Here is a 12,883-nt window from a genome sequence, read left to right as displayed (position 1 = left end):
GGCAGGTCCCACAGGCCGGATGCAGTACCAATGCAGGTGAAGCCGGGAGTCTGGGAAAGAAAGGGGAGCCGGGTCTGGGAATGAGGGGGCTGGCTGGGAAGCACTGTTTGACTATCTCAGGTAGAGGGGCTCAAAAGCCCAGAGGGGAGAACTGGGACAAAACCATAGGGATGCAAATTTCAGCCAAGCAGCAAATGTTTTTCACATCCAAAGATGGGACGGAGTAACAGGGAAGGTGTGAATTCCCCATCACTGAGGATATTCAACCCAAGGGTGGATGCCCCTTGGAAGGGACATGCAGAGCACACTGAAGCTTCATCTGGGGTATTGGACCAAAGGACCCTCAGCATCTGTCCCCCCCGAGACACCAATTCTCACCAGCCACCCTGCCACTCTCCAGTCTATCTGTCACCTTTCATTCATGTGCAGCACTGCCTCGTCACCAGCTGATATTTTCTTTACCTATTAGTTTACACTCTTGCCCTGTGCCTCCATATTATTTTTACTGCAAAATTGTTATGGACTGTTTGTGCCCCCCAAAAATTCATATGTTGAAGCCCTAACCCCCAATAGGATGGCATCAGGAGGTGGGCCTTTGGGAGGTGACTAGATTTGGATGAGGTCATAGGATAGTGCCCCTGTGATGGGATTAGTGTCCTTATAAGTAGAGAAAGAGACCAGGGCTCTCTTATAGTAAGAAGCCAGGAAGAGGGGCTCCCACCAGACACTGGATCTGCCGGCACCCTGACCTTGGACTTTCCAGCCCCCAGAACCACGAGAAATAAATGTGTGCTGTTCAGCCACCTAGTCAGTGATATACTGTTTTAGCAGCCCAAACTGACTAGGCCAGAAATTGTTTCAAAACTGAGTAATCTGAAAACATTTACTGTCTCACAGTTTCTGTGGGGCAAGAATCCAGGAGCAGCTAGCCAGGTCCTTTGGTTTTGAGTCTCACAGGCTGCAATGGAGGTTTTGCTGGGGCTACTGTCCCCTCATCTAGAAGGATCTGCTTCCTAGCTCACCTCTGTGGTCATCAGACTGAGGCCTCAGTTTCTCATGAGCTGTCAGTTACAGGCTGCCCTTGGCTTCTTGCGGCGTGGGTCTCTCTGTAGAGTATCTCACAACACAGCAGCTTGCTCCATCAGAGCAATGAGTGGGCAGGAGACAGCGTGCTGCTGCGAAGGAAGTCACAGCCTCCTGAAGCCTAATGAGAAGTGATATTCCATCACTTTTGCTGTATTCTATTTCTTAGAAGTGAGTCATTAGCTCCAGCCCACACCCGAGAGCAGGGCTGTGACTACCAGGAGTCGTGGCTGTCATTAAGAGCCATGTCAAAAGCCACCTGCTGTGTTCCTTCACCCACTCACACCCTAAGGCAAGCCCCATGACAGCAAGACCCTCACCAAACTGTTTACCTCCTATCCCAGTACCCAACACATAGCAGATGTTTGACATATATTTTTTAACGAATAAACAAAGTAAACAAACTAGAAGCTCCATGAGCTCCCAGTATTGTGCCCTAGAATACACACTTAGGTTTTTTTAAGATTTTTATTTTTAGGCCAGGTGCGGTGGCTCATGCCTGTAATCCTAACACTCTGGGAGACCAAGACGGGAGGATAGCTTGAGATCAGGAGTTCAAGACCAGCCTGAACAAGAACGAGACCCAGCTCTACTCAAAATTGAAAAATTAGCCAGGCATCATGGTGTGCACCTTTGGTCCCAGCTACTCAGGAGGCTGAGGCAGGAGGATGGCTTGAGCCCAGGGGTTTGAGACTGCGGTGAGCTATGATGACATCACTGCACTCTACCCAGGGTGACAGAGTGAGATTCTGTCTCAAAAAAAAAAAATTATTTTTAACTGACAAATAATAATTGTATATATTTATGGGGTACAATGTGCTGTTTTGATATATGTCTACATTATGGAATGATTAAATCAAGCTAATTAACATGTCCATCGCCTCACATACTTATCATCTGGGGAGGAGTGTGAACATTTAAATTCTACTCTCTTAGCAAGTTGGAAATATACATTACTAAACTCTTGTTGAATGAATGAATGAGTGATCTGAATGTCCCTAGGTGAACATTTAGCACAGTCCCTAAATCACTAGATAAAACAAATTTAATAGATTCAATGCCATGAAAAATAAGAGTTTTCTGGTATAATTACCCATAAATCCTGTTTCCTAACCATGTGTCCATGGGGCTGTTTCGAAGATGCTTAAATAACTTAGGAACCCCCCTGGAAAATATGTGGCAAGAGAGCTTGCTGACCCCAGAGAAAGGGATGGAAAGCAGACCCTTATCCTCATACCAGGTTGTGCAGGGGCTCCTGAGGGGAGTTTAAATTTTAAATTTGCATAATTGTTTCCCCTTGACTGGCTCCCCTTCCTGCGCAGGCTGATGTCCTAGAGATGCATTTCCCAGTGACAAGTATATTGCCAATGCAGATCCGATCTGTGCACCGCGGCCGCAGCCCGCTGATTGGCAGGCCTATTAAAATACAGAGGGCCCCAAATGAGCAACTTCGTGGACCCGGAGGAGGAGGCTGGTAAGAACATGTCCTCCCAGCTCCCACCTCCGCCCCCACCATGGCTGTTAATTGCAAAGGGGAGCTCTGATAAGTGAAATTGAAAACAGATAACAACTCGAGCTGTGTTTATTAAAGGAATAGGAATAGCAAATGGCAAGACGCCAGCGTGGATAAGCTGCGCTGTAATCAGCATATTTATTTCACCCCCGTAAAAGCCTGTCTGGGCTTCTTTTAAGGCTGATAAACTCATTATGCTAGGTTTCAGCCTCTACAGAACTGAGGCTTTTCTATATGTTAATTCATTTCAGTAAATAATTATTCTATTTGGCAGGGGGGACGCATGTCTCTATAATTTAACAATTGGGAGGGTTATTACGCGTGATTAATAGGAGTCATAAACTGATGCTGAGTTTAGAACTATTTTTCTTTTGCACTTTGAATAGATATATAAAGAGGGCTGGTGGGAAGGGGGGAAGAGTCTCCGCCCCTCCACCCTCCACCCTCCACCCCCTCCTTTTCTTTTCAGGGCTAGGGATGCAATGCTTGGCATGAGAGAGATTGCCTTTCTTCTCCACCTGAGAGCTGACTCTGGTTCAAGGCCTGCTTCTCTTTGGAGCTTTGAAATGTGCCCGTGTGTGTCTGTATTAGAGGTGAGAAAGGGAGAAGAACCAAAGAGAACTGAAGAAAGCCAAGAACTTGAGCTAGTGGTTTGTCTAGGCCGAAGGCTCCCAAGTGTCCACCTGAACCCTGATCTGTCTCTTCCATGTTGATCAGTGAAGTTTTCAGCTGTCTTCAGTGAAATGAGAAAAATGAGAGCAATGGAGTGGCTTTTCCATAGAGCCAAAAAAACATACCCAATTTTTTTAAAATTCTGGGATCATCCTTCATACAATTGGAGTGTTTAAAATGTCTTTTTGTGAAATAGCAATCATTGGTAATATCTTTCTCCATTTCCTTACTTGGAACAATTAAAAGCTGGCAACTTTTGACCTCTTCCCATCCCCCAGTATTTTTTGGCATTGTTAGTTTAAAAATTTACTCGTCTGTGAAGCTTCAAAGTCTTAGAACCTGAGAGCCATTTGGCCTCAAGAGTGAAACCATGATGGGCCAGGTGTCCAAATCTGATGTTTTCTGGGCTATTCCTTTTTCATGAATTGGGAGAACTGATTAACCTGCATATTAATCCAGCAATCCAAAAATATTAATTTAGCATCTACTATGCGACAAGCACTATTCTTAGCATTGATGATAAAGCAACTGATGTATTTTAGTAAGTAATCATCTATTTAGTTGAAGGAATGTTCCCCTATAAATGTGGAGATCTCCTCTATGTGACTGGTATAGTTTGTCATGTTGAAATCTGGAGATGTTGGAGGTGGGGCCTAATGGGAGGTGTCTGGGTCGTGGGGGCAGATCTGGCTTGGTGCCACCTCAAGGTAAAGAGTGAGCTGTCACTCTCTTAGTTCCCGAGAGAGCTGGTTGTTACAAAGAGCCTGACACCTCCCTCCCCTCTCTCTCTTGCTTCCTCTCTCACCATATTGTTACCAAAAACTCCACACTTGTCCTCGAGGCCGAATCAGAAGAATGGGGACAAATGGTTTGGGGAGGAGGAAAGAGAAGATTTATTACTTTGCCGGCAAAGGATGAAAAATGGTAGAACTTCTCATCTCAAAATCCAAATTTCCCCAATGTTCACAGAAATACAGAGCTTTTAAAGGCTGGGTTCTCAGCTTCAGGCAATTACTGTTCAACTACAGTTGATGATTCTGATGGTCCCCTCTCCACTGAAGACAATCCGGTGACCTCCACCCAGGCCCTCCCTTTAGCAGGTCTGGGCTGGGCCATCTCCTGTTGCATAAGTAACAACAGACTGACCCTGCCCCTCTCAACCACTGGCCTGAGGCAGAGATGCAGGTTTCGGCTCTCAAAAAGGAGTGCAGGATGTTTTAAAGAGACAGAAAATATTTTTGCCATTTTTTCCAGGCCACCACCTCTGTTACAATATGACCTGCACACATGCTGGCCCCCTTCACTTTCCACCATGCGTGGAAGCAGCCTGAGGACCTCCCGGAAGCCCAGCAGATCCCAGTGCTGTGCTTCTTGCACAGCCTGAAGAACCGTGAGCCAAATAAACCTCTTTCCTTTGTAAACCACCCAGCCTCGGCTATTCCTTTCTAGCAACACAAAATAGACTAAGGCGGTGACTAAGGCAACAACTACAGTGTTTAGTCTTACTCTGGCCTCCCAGAGTGCTAGGATTTCAGGCATGAGCCGCCGTGCCTAGCCCAGAGTCCACTCTCTTAACTGTTGCAGTGTGCTGCTCCCCTTAACATTTTTCTTTAAAATAATTCATTTTCTTTAACGTCAATTTCTTTTCTTAAAAATTTTTATATCATGATCATCAATTGAAAACTTTTATTAAAATGCATGAATGACCGTTACATTGAAGACCCAATATTCCTCCACATGACTCCTAAGATCATCTCTCAGGCCACTGGGGACACTTGGAGGGAGGCACTAATAGCCTTCAGGCACCTGCAGGCCTCCCAGGAAGAAGCTTGGGGGCAGGCAGCCTTTCTGCGTCTTGGGCCCTCTTCTCCCACCCATGGGAGTGCCACTCAGCCACACACAGGGAGGGCTTCCAGGGAATCCAGCTGCCACCAGCCTGGGGTGTTGATGACTCACCTGCCTCTCCCCCGGGAGTGAAGCACCCACTCAGGAACCGGCAACAGCGCAGCCCGAGGCTCCTTCTGCTCTCTGTGTACTTGAGAGACAGTCCACTGGAGGTGTGTCCAACCCCTGCCAGACTAATGGTCCCCATGCCACAGGGGCCCTTTGGGGACCAGGTGTGCTCAGGATAGCAGGCGTGCATCACACCACCTCGGCTGGAGCCTGGCTCTACCACACTCCTCCGACCCCCACACCAGGCTCTTTATTATGCAACTAAGGCTTTTCCTGAGGTGACAGTGGAGGGGAGGAAAAGTGGGGAATTGACAGCAATGGCCCCCACTACACAGTTTCCTTTAACCTGGAGCACAGATTCACTCGGGGAAGATGTCATTGTTTGAGGAACCAAATTCCACACCTGCCAGTGAACGGCAGGCTGGATGCCATGGTGCCCAGCTGGCCACTGCTCAGAGGCTGTGGTTGAGGCACCGAGGTAAGAGAAATTGACCTGGAACCCCCAAAATAAACCTCCAGTCCTGTCTCGACCACTTGGGCAAGTGTGTGTATGACCTTATCTCTTGGTTTCTATTTCCTCATCTCTAAAATGGGGGCGATATCTTGGGCCTGCCCAGCTCAAAGGCCATTGTTGGGACTGAGTGAGACAGTGGCTCTGAACATGTCCCGGGAGCAACAAAGCTCCCCACAGATGTGGGCGTTTGAGACAACAAGGAATCAGCCACCCTCACCTGGTGACACCAAACCTGCTGTCAGGGGCAAGGGTGCTGGTTTTAGGTTTGCTCCCTGAAAATGAGGGGATGGTCCCGCCCACTTCTGTGGCTGTGGTAATTTGTCAAATGATGCATCATTTGACCCCTAAGACAACCAGACTCACAGGAGGGCAGGATGCCAAAGAAATGAAGTGTTGGCTTAAGCAGGATTAGAAACACTTTCACATTTTTTATTTTGTTCTGGAATGAGATATAAGTTTGATTCCCATGGTAATTAGTTTACCAAGTGACATTTGGCCAGCAGGCCTGGCTGGCAGGGGTCGGGGGAAGGGGGGAAGGGGGCAAACAACTTTAGTTCAGATGTCAGACAGGTTCTTGGTTCAGTTTAGGTTCCAAGCAAGAGGGTTGTTCGCCCCAGTCTGTGTTTAGAGTCTGTCACATTTGGGGTCCACTCGTCTTTTGTAATGGGGTTTGGCTGAGCAAGTGACATTTATCATAATGTGCTTTTTCAATACGTTTGCAAGTCAGAATGCATTTGATAGATGACATTCAGATCAGCTAAAACTACAAAAAGAATATGCTAGCAGAATAGCTTACCCAGATAACCAGGGGGCATCCACTCACAACTTCATTCATTCATTCAACAAACATTTATTAAACTCCTGTGCTAGGCCTTCTCCCTAATGATAGGAAAAGAAGATAATTAAGACTTAGTCTCTCATCTCAAGAATCTCATAGCTGGGTGTAGAGCCTGCAGAGAAATATATTACAATGTAGGATGTTAAGAGTTATGGTCAAGGCGCACACAAGGAGCAGGACGAGGACAAAGAGTCCAAGCAGTGGCGTGCGCTGGGGAAGGATTCACAGAGGAGGTGGCCCTGGTCTGGACCTCAAAAGATGAGTAGAAGTTCATCAGCTAAATGACACTACATTCTGATTCTTATTTATTTCCTAGTGGAAGTATTTACTTCTGCACATGCAGACACACACACACACACACACACACACAGAAAATCACAGCCAGAACAGGACCGCTGACACTGCACATAATCCTTCCTCCCCTGACAAGCCAAGGCCCTGGGATGGGCTAAGGTGACAGCTACAAGCTGGGAAGGCCATACTTATAGAGCTGCCACTCGGAATGTAGCAAATGAGCAAAGAAAGTTCATTTCAGATTCTACAGGCTTAGGACGGGAAGCCTTGTGACAACCAAATAGCCTTGACTTTGAGGAAAAGCAAGCAGTCTAAACCTTAATACCACAGTTATTACTGAGCCAAAAAGGTAATCAGGGTATTTTGTCTTCGAGTGTTAAATAGCAAAGTGATGTTTGACCTAGCCAAAGGGCAGGGATTGGCTCATGGGAATGTGTTAGCCACTGTGAGCTCCACTGCTCAGGATCCAGGGGGAGGGGGAGGAGGAGGGAACTCAATTCTCGCAGCGAGGGGAGTGAGGCTAGTGGAGGCAGCACATTCAGCAGTGCCCAGGTGGCCACAGATAAAAAGACTGGACTTGCCTAACTGTTCAAGGTGCAGAACTCCCGAGGAACACTCATTTACTGTGGCTTCAGAACATACATTACAGAGAAGGAACAGAGAGGAAGGAAGAGGAAAATGTGTTGATTCTGCTCACACTGGTAGGCAAAAGAGCCTCCAGCCAGAAAACTAATCGATGCAGAGACAGTGGCTGGAAGTCACTCATTTCATGGAAACTAAAATATGTGACATTCAGAAAAAGTACTGCACCAAGCTACAGCATCAAGATGAATCTGTAGATGTAAACAACCATGAAGATGTACCACCTACTATGTAAATTAGGTCCCCTAACCCACCACTCTTCCTCTTAAATGGTCACAGCCTTCTAGTTGGCAGGGGCTGCAGGGGCTCCAAACCAAACCTCCCACCTTATACCAAGGCACCAGTGCTGTGGTAGGGAGAGCACCAGACTGGGGCCAAGACTTCTTCCTCTCGCTAGACATGGGCTCTCAGCCAAGTCACCTGAGCCTCTAAGCTGCAATTTCCTCATCAGTAAAATGGAGACATTGAGACCGGTGTTGCAAGAACGTTGTGAAGACAAATAAGAGATGTGAGAATGTATGGTAAGGGTTAGGTATTGGCCGATATGTTTAACAGGTGAAGACGATGAGGTTCCAAGAGGTGAAGTGATCTAGTGGAACGCAGGACTACAATTCCTGACTCCTCACTCAATGTTCTTTCAGCTAAAATTATACCTGCCAATATGGAAAGAGCTTTGATTATTTCCTGGGTGCAAATCTTGTATCCTCGGTGAGTTTCTTTGGGATGAGAATTATACATTCTCCACACCCCTGCGGTTCTCGGCACTTAATAACAACAGCCAACATGTATGGAGCCATTACAGTGTGCTGGGCTTTGTTCTAAGTGATTTTCAAGGGCTATCTCATTTTATCCACATGCCAAATCCACATGCCAAGGTATTATCACCATCTCCATCATTGTAGATGGGGAAACTGAGGCACAGGTTAAGAAAGGTGCCTAGTAAGTTGGTGACATTTCTTTCCCAACTGAAGCATCTGACTCTCAAGCTCTGCTCTAACCACTGGTGTCAGACAGAGCTGGCTGTGTCACCCCAGGGGACGTAGCAACCTCCTTGGACATAGAAGCCTGGCACATGCCAGGGGCTCAATCAATTGTAGCTTCCCTTGACCTGAAGAAAGTCCTGTGATAAAATAACTTGCCACGTGCAGCCCCGGTGCTGGCTTCCTGCTATCGGGATGACCTGGAGGTACTTTCATCCTTTCTTCCTCTCACAAAGGACTCAAGGACATTTGTCTTGAAATGTGACGGACAGTCACAAATGGGCCTGGACACTATCAAACAAGGAGACACATTCAACCTTGCTGACAGTCAAAAAACACACACTAGAATTAAATACCCTTTTCATCTATCAAATTAGAAAATATTTTTTTTAAATGATGATATCTAATGATGGCAGATGTTGAGTAAAACTTGTATTCCTAGACCCTACTATAACAGTGTCAATTGGAAACCAGTTTGGCCATGTAGAATCAATTCTTGTTATTCACGGTAGTTACATCCTATAAAGTCACCACTAAAACTGAATTAGCGAATTCAGAACCATTGCTCCTAGGGGAAAACACAGGGTTAGGTTCCTTTGAGCCTGCGGTCCCATAATTTTCATCAACCAATCAATACATAGCCTTGTTTTATATGTGCTTTTATTTAAAGACACCATATTTAATATACTATATTTTGTTGATTCATTAACATTGAACATACAGCCAACAGTACCATTACTCATACCTGAATGAATCTCAAACACATATATTTTCTCTATACGGCACATAATAGCCTTCTTGCACTTAGAAACACCAGACAGCACATCAACACTATGGTTGGGGGTCATTTTAAATAGCAAAATCACCAGCATAAAGCACAAAAATGCAAAAAAAAAAAAAAAAAAAAACAAAAAAAAAAACATGGCACTAAGTAGATCACGAAAAGCACACTTGTTAATAATACAACTGGGCCGGGCGCGGTGGCTCACGCCTGTAATCCTAGCACTCTGGGAGGCCGAGGCGGGTGGATCGCTCAAGGTCAGGAGTTCGAGACCAGCCTGAGCGAGACCCCGTCTCTACTAAAAAATAGAAAGACATTATATGGACAACTAAAAATCTATATAAAAAAATTAGCCGGGCATAGTGGCGCATGCCTGTAGTCCCAGCTACTTGGGAGGCTGAGGCAGCAGGATCGCTTAAGCCGAGGAGTCTGAGGTTGCTGTGAGCTAAGCTGACGCCACGGCACTCACTCTAGCCTGGGCAACAAAGTGAGACTCTGTCTCAACAAAAAAAAAAAAATAAAATAATACAACTGAATCAAGAAGGCAGGTGTGGCCTTGCTTGATCTCAGCGGGGAATGTGCATGACAAGTGACTCAAATGCTTCCACTCGTTTGTCCAAGAATGACCATGGAAGCACAGCAGGTATTGATTTAGGGGTTACAAATACATTTTAGCAATTAGATGAATTCACAAATTCAGAATCTGTGAAAAATGAGGTTCAACTATATATAGATGAAGAACCTAACAAGTGCATGTGTGTTGAAAGGCACAGGGGACACAAATCAAGATTTGATTTCACAAGCACCTTTTGAACTGATCCTATTTCGGCTGAAAAAGATCAGCTGTGTCCCGGAGTGGAGGCTTGACTGCTAAGAACCACTGTGCATTCCCGGCTGAGCACTACAGCATGGAGAGTTGGAGACCCCACGCTTGGGTTTGGGGATGGGAAGCATCACAAAACCGGACACAGGCTCCCCTGCCCCTCACAGACTCAAGGCCCTGACCTCCAGGGAGAAAGCTCCCACCAAGAACCAAGACCTTTGCAAGTGTCTGCTGAATGCATGGTTCTGAGGATGGCTGGGAGGACGAGGCCCTTTCTGCCCCTTTCTGACTTGCTGTCACACTGGTCTCCTTGCTGTTCCCTTGAACACACCAGGCAGGGTACGATCCCACCTCAGGGCCTTGCACTTGCTGTCTGACCAGCCTAGAACACTCGCTAGACATTTCATTTCTTCCTTCCCTCACCTCTGCCTGCTGTGCTCAGTGCGGACTTTTACGACCACCTACCCATCTCTCCCCCTCCTTTTTCCCTATATTGTCTCCATAGCAATTATCACCATCTGATATATCATTTGTTTTACTTGTTCATTTATTATCTCTCACCCACATAAGCTAGGGAGAGGAGGGCTTTATCTTTTTTGCTGTAGGCCTATTCCTAGAAGATGGCCTAGCACATAGTAGGCACTCGGTAAATATTTGTTGAATGAATGAATGTTAGTTACTAGTATAACGATAATGGGAATTAACATTTTTTTTTACCAGTCACTGTGTTGGGTTAACTCATGCCCATTTTGTAGGTGAAGGGACCAAGGCACCAGGGAGATTATGCCACTTAATTAAGGTCAACCAGCTAGTAAGAGATTGAACTGTAACAAAGCCAAGCTTTTTCTGACTCTAAAGTGACTACACCAATTCTCAAACTTTCTATGGTGAAGAACCAGTTGGGGTTTTTTCCTTCTTCTTCTTCTTCACAGTTTATCACAGACTGATAACAGAAAAATGAAATGGAAAAATGCAATATGTGCTTGGATGTTACAGACTATCAAAGTTTCCAAACACTTTCAATGTTTGTACTTATGTCCCCACAGACAGGTAGAAACAATCCTGTCCCCAGTATGGTACTGTGAGTAGCTCTGCACCACACCCAAAGGGTAAAATACCATCATCCTAAGTTTCCAGGTCACCTGGGGTTGAGGCTCCAGGAGAAAAGTTCATGATCCCTTTTACTTGCAGGGAACTTGAAAAGGTCACAAATCAACTTACTTTCACTTGACCCCTTACCTCACAGGAGGTGTGATTTCTCACCCCCAATTTTCAGGTGAGAAAACCTGCTTTTCCTCTGTCCCTTTCCTGGGGTCCTCAAGGGGTTGACTCCTTGTCAGCCCCGCGGTCACCACCCTCCCCAATCACCCCAACCAAATAGCACGGCTGACCCTCTTTCTTACCTATTTCCATCACAGCATTTATCATCATCAGAAATGATCTTTTTATTTATCTGTCTGCTCAGTTCTCGCTTCCTTCTTTATAATGCAAACTGTAGGAGGGCAGAAACCTCGGTTCATCAGTCCCTCCCTAGTACCAGGCAGAGTTAGGCCCCCCGAAGGATTTGTTGAATGAACGCAGTAAGAAAAAAGCAACGCAGAATGATGAAATAGCTCACCTAAGGTCAAAAGCAGGGAAGGGCCTGAGCTGGAAATCGCATCCATGCAGTCGTTCAACACATAAAGTTGAAGTGTCTCTTCCTCGGAGTCAGGCACAGAGCCGGGCACTGGGGTCGTGGTGGTGGGCGAGGAAGGGAAGTTTCCAGTCCTGCTTACAGGACTCAGCTCCAAACGCCACGGTCCTCCTCCCAGCCTTGCTGGCCGCTCTGTTTTCTTTCAGGTGTACGTACTTTTCTGCCTATGAACACTTTCTCACAAGCAATTGTGTATGCAGCGATAATTACTACACCTGTTTTTTGCATCGCCAGCTAAAATGCAATTACATTTGAGTTGCAAACAAACAATGAGTAATTCTTCAGTATAAGTATGTGCATGTGATACTCGAGGAATATTTATACTAAGAAATTACTCATTGTTTATCTGAACTTCAAATTTAACTTCTCTTGGTTTTTTTCTCTCTTTTTTTCCTCCCTCAAAATCTATCTGGCAGTCCTACAGATTTTACAGATAAGAAAACGGAGGCTCAGTGAGAACAAAGAACTTCAATAATTTGCCCCCAAAGCACACAGCCGGTGAGAGAGCTGGTGCTAGCCCTTTCCACCGTGGGGCAATCAGCTGAGAGCTTACTGAGTCTGAACACCTGACCTCTCACAGCTCTTTTCACTCCTTCCTCAAAGACCCTGTGCTTCTGAGCCCAAACCAATTCCAGTGCGGCTGCCTAAATCCACGTCCCCTGAGGATTATCTTGCTGTTGAAATGTCTCCTTGGCCTCCAGGAAAGAAGCAGTTTCTATATCTGTATTTGATCATTTTTAGTAAATTTTCTTCTCATTATAAAAATACCTATTTGTAATATATACACAGTGGAACACTATGCACCAATGAGAAAGAACAGTCTGCTACACACAACAACAGAACAGCTTGGCAAGTTTTTATGTATTTATACACATCAACCTAAAGAAATAATACTGAGCAAACGTCCAGACACAAAAGAGAACATCCTGTCTGAGTCCACATATATAAAGTTCACAACACTCAAAATTAATCTATGATGATGGATGTCGGAGGGGTTAGGGTCATTGGGAAGGGACCTGAGGGAACTTTCCAGGGCTTTGGTAATGTTCTATGTCTTGATCTGGGTGATGGTTATACATGTGTATAAATATATAAAA

The sequence above is a fragment of the Eulemur rufifrons genome, chromosome 6, assembly GCF_041146395.1.
Source record: "Eulemur rufifrons isolate Redbay chromosome 6, OSU_ERuf_1, whole genome shotgun sequence".
Classification (NCBI taxonomy): domain Eukaryota; kingdom Metazoa; phylum Chordata; class Mammalia; order Primates; family Lemuridae; genus Eulemur; species Eulemur rufifrons.
The sequence above is the reverse complement of the archived record's forward strand: the minus strand, read 5'-3'. Positions refer to the sequence as shown.